This window comes from Mustela nivalis, assembly GCF_964662115.1.
Source record: "Mustela nivalis genome assembly, chromosome: 19".
Lineage (NCBI taxonomy): Eukaryota > Metazoa > Chordata > Mammalia > Carnivora > Mustelidae > Mustela > Mustela nivalis.
In genome coordinates this window covers 6,624,865-6,631,762 of record NC_139038.1, presented here as the reverse complement: position 1 = coordinate 6,631,762, position 6,898 = coordinate 6,624,865, and positions in this window count along the sequence as shown.

Genomic DNA, 6,898 nt, shown 5'->3' with positions numbered 1-6,898 from the left:
GGTTTTATTTATTTGGCACAGAGAGAGAGAGCACAAGCAGGGGGGGAGTGGCAGAGAGGAGGAGAAACAGGCTCCCCGCTGAGCAAGGAGCCCTAACCCAGGACTCTGGGATCATGACCTGAGTGGAAGGCAGACGCTTAACCGACTGAGCCATTCAGGCGCCCTTGGTTTTAATATCTCTGAGGGCAAATGTCCCCAATTCGGTTTCTTCTTCAAAGTATTTTTGCTTCTTTAGTTCTTTTCCAAATTTAATTTTAGATTCAGTTTTTCTGGTTCCAGAGAGAAGTCTATTGGGATCAGTTTTAACTTACATTCACTTAGGGAGAATTGACATTCTTATGAAGTTGATTTTCCTATCCAAGAACATGGTATGTTTTTCCATTTCGGGGGGCGGGGGGGCGAGGGGGCGAGGGGGTGGGGGGGAGCCTAATTTTGGATCCGTCAGGAGTGTTTCAGTTTTCTTCATATATTTTGCACACAGCTTGTTATGTTCATTCCTAAGCGTTTTATCTTTTTTGTTAATATTGTGAATTGGGTTGCTCTTGTTTTTTTTAAGTGTGTCTGTTAGTTTTTGTTGCATAACAAACCACACCAAATTTAGTGACCTAAAAAAGCAACAACTTATTTTGTTTATGACTCTGTGGGCTGGCCATTTGGTCCACACTTAGCTGAGTGGCTTTTCTGCTGGGTTCCTTTGGTCTGTGGTCGGCAGCGGGTGATATAAGCACTTCTCCTTCTGGGGACTGGCTGGTTGTCATTTGGAGTTCTAGAAGGCATGCTGGCCACATGTTTTCCATCACCCAGCAGCCTAACTTAGACTTGTTCACTCGGTGGTGGCAGGTTACAAAAGCAAGAGGCCAGAAGTTGCGAAGGTTCTTGATCCCAAGGCTTGAAACTCAGTGTCACTTCTTCACTTCTGCAACGTTCTGTTGGTCAGATCAAGCCACAAGATCAGCCCAGATTCAAATGGTGGGAAAATAGACTCCACTTTTAGAAAGGGGGAACTGCAAAGTGTATTCCTGTACTTTTTGTTTTACTTTGTGGCCGCCTTTGCAATATACCACAATAAGATACTATCAAGAGGAGAGAAAAGGGTAATGATCCAGTTAGTACTGGAAATGGACTTTTCACATATAGTCATCACAGCCTGCATGGCAGAGTAAAAGGTCTGGAAATCGATGCTGTAGGCACTTTGAATTTTGTCTTTATATTAAACCAGACCTTCAGAGAGCTGAATCTTAAACAACACTGTTTTTCTTCCTTCACAGAATTAGCTCTTTTGAATTTGTGCTTTGGGACTTGCCATCGGCTAACACTGAAAGGGCATTAAAATCCGTTAATTTTATTTACTTATTACAGAGATCTTCAGATACTGTCCACTATGTCACACAGTGTCCTTTTCCTGGGCAGTCATGGGAAATTTATCTTCCCACTTGGTATCAAGAATAGCTGAATTTCTCCTAAGCTACTAGTATTAATAGTTTGCTTTTACCCAAGACACACTGCATGTCACGTAACTGATCTTGTTTTCCTTTTGCATTGGGTGCTGAGGCTTTTCAGAGCCAAATTGTAGGCAATCTTTTGCCAGTACGTAGGAGCTTACAGTGGGCCACTTGTAATCTCATTTTTATCTCTGGCCCCATTAATCCTTCCCCTACTTTTCAGTTATTTTTCCAATTATTTTTTAAAGGTGAGACAGTATGTTGTGGTTAGAGCCCATAATCACACAACCCAGCGGCAGGAGCTGGTAGAACCTGACTGGTAATCACCGGGGGAGCAGACCACCTTGATGGGAGAGGATGAAAAATGCTTGTACTGCCCTCACAGTTCTTGTTATTGACTTCCAGATTCCATAATTAATTATATAAATGGATATTTCCTGAAGCTAGGTTTGCCTGAACGTAGGAATTTGCATTCTGTCCTTAATTCCTTTGCCCATCCTTGGCCACCTGGTCCTAGTGGAAGCCTTGTCCCAAAATACTGGGAAAAGAACTTTTGACTTCCTGCCAAATGGTGATGACATCCCCACAGAGATGAATAAGTAGACTTATACAAAGTTTCTGCCTTCCAGGAACTTTCAGACCATTTGGAGATATCAGATACAAACATCGGACCAGTTATGTCTTTAAATTATTATAAATTGCTCCAAATTTCGAGAATGACAAACCTAAGCCTTGAGAGTAATGAAGTTGTTTCTCTAGAAGTGGATTTGTCATAAAGATAAATCCTGAAATAACCTGCCTTTGCCTCTTTCATGCTGCACCTTGATGTCTAACCAAAACAGAACCCAACTAGCCACATAGTTGCTAAAACAGAAAGTAGGGGTTGACTCCCTGTGCTTTTGCACAACTTTTGGATAAACCATTAGTTTGTAATTTAAGTTTTAGTCCATAAAGATGTCATATGGAATTCTGACCTTACCTGGGACTTTGCATTCATAAATCAGGATATTAATTGTACTCATTTAAATAGATTAATTTTTTTAAAGATTTTATTTATTTATTTGACAGAGATCACAAGTAGTCAGAGAGGCAGGCAGAGTGGAGGAAGCAGGCTCCCAGCGAAGCAGAGAGCCCGAAGCGAGACTCGATCCCAGGACCCTGGGATCAAGACCTGAGCCGAAGGCAGAGGCTTGAACCCACTGAGCCACCCAGGTGCCCCAAATAGATGAATTTTTAATATGAATTTACCTACAATATATAACTTGGATAATTCTTCACTTGTTAAATAATGCAGATGATTTAATGTAAATGTTAAACCAATGTACAGAATTTTTCATTTCAGTTGTATGATTTGTTTTCTGAACATTGTTGAAGTATAAATGGATTTGAAACATGTAAAACATGATTATTGTATTTTTATTATATATTCTGTTCCTTGAAGCAAGGAAAAAACCTCCTAAAATCTTTTTCTATTAACTAGCTAGATTATTTTCTGCTTCTGACTTTTCTGACTATATAGGATCCAAAGGTTAAGCTATTTCCATGATACTTACATAAGTCTTTGGTATTTATGTTTTCAAACATACTATAATGAGGATACAGTCACATAATAGAGTCCAGCGGTCAAAATGATATCATCATAAAATATATTTTTAAAGATTTTATTTATTTATTTGATAGAGCTATCACAAGTAGGCAGAGAGGCAGGCAGAGAGAGAAGGGGAAGCAGGCTCCCTGCTAAGCAGACAGCTTGATGTGGGGCTCAATCCCAGGACTCCAAGACCATGACCTAAGCTGAAGGCAGAGGCTTAACCCACTGAGCCACCCAGGTGCCCCAATATCATCATTAATTTTTTTTTATTTGTTTGACAGGCAGAGATCACAAGTAGGCGGAGAGGAAGGCAGAGAGAGAGGGAGGGAAGCAGGCTCCCCGCTGAGCAGAGAGCCGAAGCAGGCTGATCCCAGGACTCTGGGATCGAAGGCAGAGGCTTTAACCTGCTGAGCCACCCAGGCGCCCCCATCATAAAATATTTTTAAATGAAGTTTTTAAATGATCAAAATTCCTGTTACAAACTCAAAGTTTAGTTTCAAATGCTTGGAGGCAGGATACCTATGGTGGAGCTCCATTCCTTCCACATTTTCCCCTGAAACACAACTCTGTTTCACATTGTCACACAAAATATTTACGTGTCCTGGTAATCTATTTGCACAAAATATTTAATTTTGGTACTGGTCAGAAAAGTTCATCTGATCTCTTCTTTGCAATTCTTGTGTATACAAGTCACTTGGGATCTTTTTAAAATACAGATTCTGGGGTGCCTGGGTGGTTCAGTCAGTTAAACCTCTGCCTTAGGCTCAGGTCATGATCCCCAGCGTCCTGGGATTAAGCCCCACACTTGGCTCCCTGCTCAGTGGAGACCCTTCTTCACCCTCTTTTCCCTGCTCTCTCTCTCTCTTTCAAATAAATAAAATCTTTTAAAAATACAAAAAACAATACAGAATCAAATTCAGGAGGTCTGGAGCAAAGCTTAAATTGTGCAATTCTAATAGGCTTCCAGGAGGTTCCAATGCTGTCTGTGGCCCACAGTTTGAGAAACAAAACCTCATACAGCCCTGTCACCTGTGGGTATGTGTACACCTTGGCTTGGTGCCACATCAGAAAATATTAAAAAACAAAACAACTTTCCTTGGAGGCACCTGGGTGGCTCAGTGGGTTAAAGCCTCTGCGTTAGGCTCAGGTCATGATCTCAGGGTCCTGGTGATGAAGTTCTAGAACCTAGGTGAGGTTTGGTGGGCTGAGGTCCAGAGCCGATGACCAAGAAAGAATTCTTGAGACATCTTTGGTGCAAAATGGTGGTTTATTAAAGCACGGGGACAGGACCCGTGGGCAGGAAGAGCTGCTTCCCCAGGTTGTGAGGGTCAGCATGTTATATACCTTGCGGTTGGGGGAAGGTGAGGGGAAGGGATGGGAGGTTTCAACAGAGTTTTCACATGTTAAGGAGGGCCTACAAGGTGCGGGGGGGGGGGTATGGGAGGGGAGGGCTTGCCCTTATGGCTTGATCAATGTCTTTAGGCTTGATCAATGTCTTTAGGTCAGGCATTAACATCAAGATAGTTGGGAGATTCTTGGTGGGGTATTATGATCCTGCTATCATTTGCATTCCCTTCTACCTCAGCCTCCTCCAGTTTATGGTGGGAGGGAGACATTAGGGCTTCAGGAACCGAGAGTTATTTGCCTCTGGAAATTTGTGATATTGATAAGGTAACCTCCCTGTTTAGGTCTCTAGGACATCTGTAGAGCAAGGGAGATTCCTGTTCTGCAGGATTGCGATCCCTGCAAGTTAACTGTTTATCGTTTTATGGCAGTCAGGGGTGCCTGAGGAATGCGACACATATGGAGGGGAGCAGGTGGAGAGGGGGTACAAGGTGCCAGCTTTTGCTCTGTCCTCAGCCAGCTTCCTGCTCCCTCATCACTGGGATCGAGCATCGGGCTCTCTGCTCAAGCGGGGAGCCTGCTTCCTCCTCTCTCTCTGCCTACTTGTGATCTCTGTCAAATAAATAAGTAAAAATCTTTTAAAAATAGAAATAAAAATAAATTAAAAAAAACTTTCCTTGGAGGAGATGAAAATTAAGTCATCATGCTACCTAATTCCTGATATAAATGCTTCATGGAAATTTTTCATGATTAAGGAAGAAAGTGAAGTTTCATTAGAAATGAACATTAAGGGGTGCCTGGGTGGCTGAGAACAGACTCTTGATTTCTGCTGAGGTCAACACAGGGGCACCTGGGTGGCTCAGTCGATTAAGTGTCTGACTTTGGCTCAGGTATTGATCCCAGGGTCCTGGGATCCAGCCCCATGGGTGGGGGAGGGCTCTCTGCTCATTGGGGACCTACTTCTCCCTCTCCCGCTCCCCCTGCTTGTGTTCCCTCTCTGTCATGTTATGCCCCAATAATGGGCCCGTGATTAAAGGAGCGAGACTGATACAAAGCAAAGCTTTGCAAAGCTTTATTTCGCGCCAAGCATCAAGAATCTAACTGAACGTCCGGGGTCGCACCTCTTACACGAGTGGGCGACCTTTCTTTGTTTCACAGTCTAGCTTTTAAGGGCAAAAACCATGAGGCCGGGGCCTGGCCACACACAGGTGACCAATGAGATTGTAACACACACAGGAAACTCCATAGTGATGCTAGGTGGCCAATCGAGTTACAATTTACCCTAGTAGACATTTGACCCAGCCTATTTCACCTTGATTAGGATTGGCGCCAAAAAGGGTTCCCAAGGGGTGGGGGCTCCTACTCCTTGGTAGCTAGGGAGACCATAAGCAACCCCCTACTGAACAGATGTCTCCACCTGGCCTGACCCACCTTTCTGTCTGGGCTTTTGTTACCTGAAGCTGGTTTCCAGGACTTGCCTTTAAGTGAATCCCCTGGGCATAGGGAAGCAGGGACAGTTTAACTTTAATGAAAGCCTCTTGCTAAATAGGTCCTTACAGTCAAATGAATAAACAAAACCTTAGAAAAATTTATGTCTTCAGTCCCTATGGACATTTTAAGCTTTAATCTCCTAGGTGAAGTCTTTCACGGTACCCTCCCTCCCCATCAGCCATGGCTGACCATACATGCCAAAATATTGCATTTACCACCCTGTCCTGTAACGATCTAAGTGTCTGACTCTCTTAGGAGGCTGAGGATAGAGACTATATTTACTCAGTCTTGTCATTTTAGTGTCAGGCAGGAATCCTCGGTGTGTAGCAGGTACCCTACAAACCTTTCCTGTATCAACAAGTACCACGTGGACGGACGCTGGTTTACCACTCACTGTACAGGTGGATTTTTAATCTTCTACATCAAAACTTATGTAAGGGCAAAACTTATGTAAGGGCCTATTCAGCCAGAGCAGCCCCACCCTGGTTGAACTGCCATTTTGCTGTAAAGCTTAAATTGACCTTGCCCCCCACAAGGGAACTTATTTAAAAGCAAGTCCTGGAAACTAGTCCCATGTAACAAAGTCCAAGTACAAGGGTGGGTCAGGCCAGGTGGAGGTATTCAATCAGTGGGGGCGCATACTGTCTCCTAGCTACCAAGGAGTATGGGCCCCGCCCTTTGGGAGCCTTTTGGCGCCAATCCTAACCAAGGTGGGATAGGCTGGTTCAAATGTTTACTAGGGTAAATTGTAATTCAATTGGTCGCCTAGCATCACTGTGGAGTTTCCTGTGTGTGGTCAGGTCCAACCACATGGCCTTTGCTCTATAAGTTAGTCTGGAAAGCAGGGAGGGGTCGTCCTCTCTGGAGGGGCCGTCCTCTCTGGAGGGGCAGCCCCGACCTGTCTGTTTGACTGTCGGTCTGATTTCTGATGCTTGGCGCGAAATAAAGCTTTGCTTGACCTTTGCTTTGTATCAGTCTCGCTCCTTTAATCATGGGCCCATTATTGGGGGACCCAACACTTACAAAACTT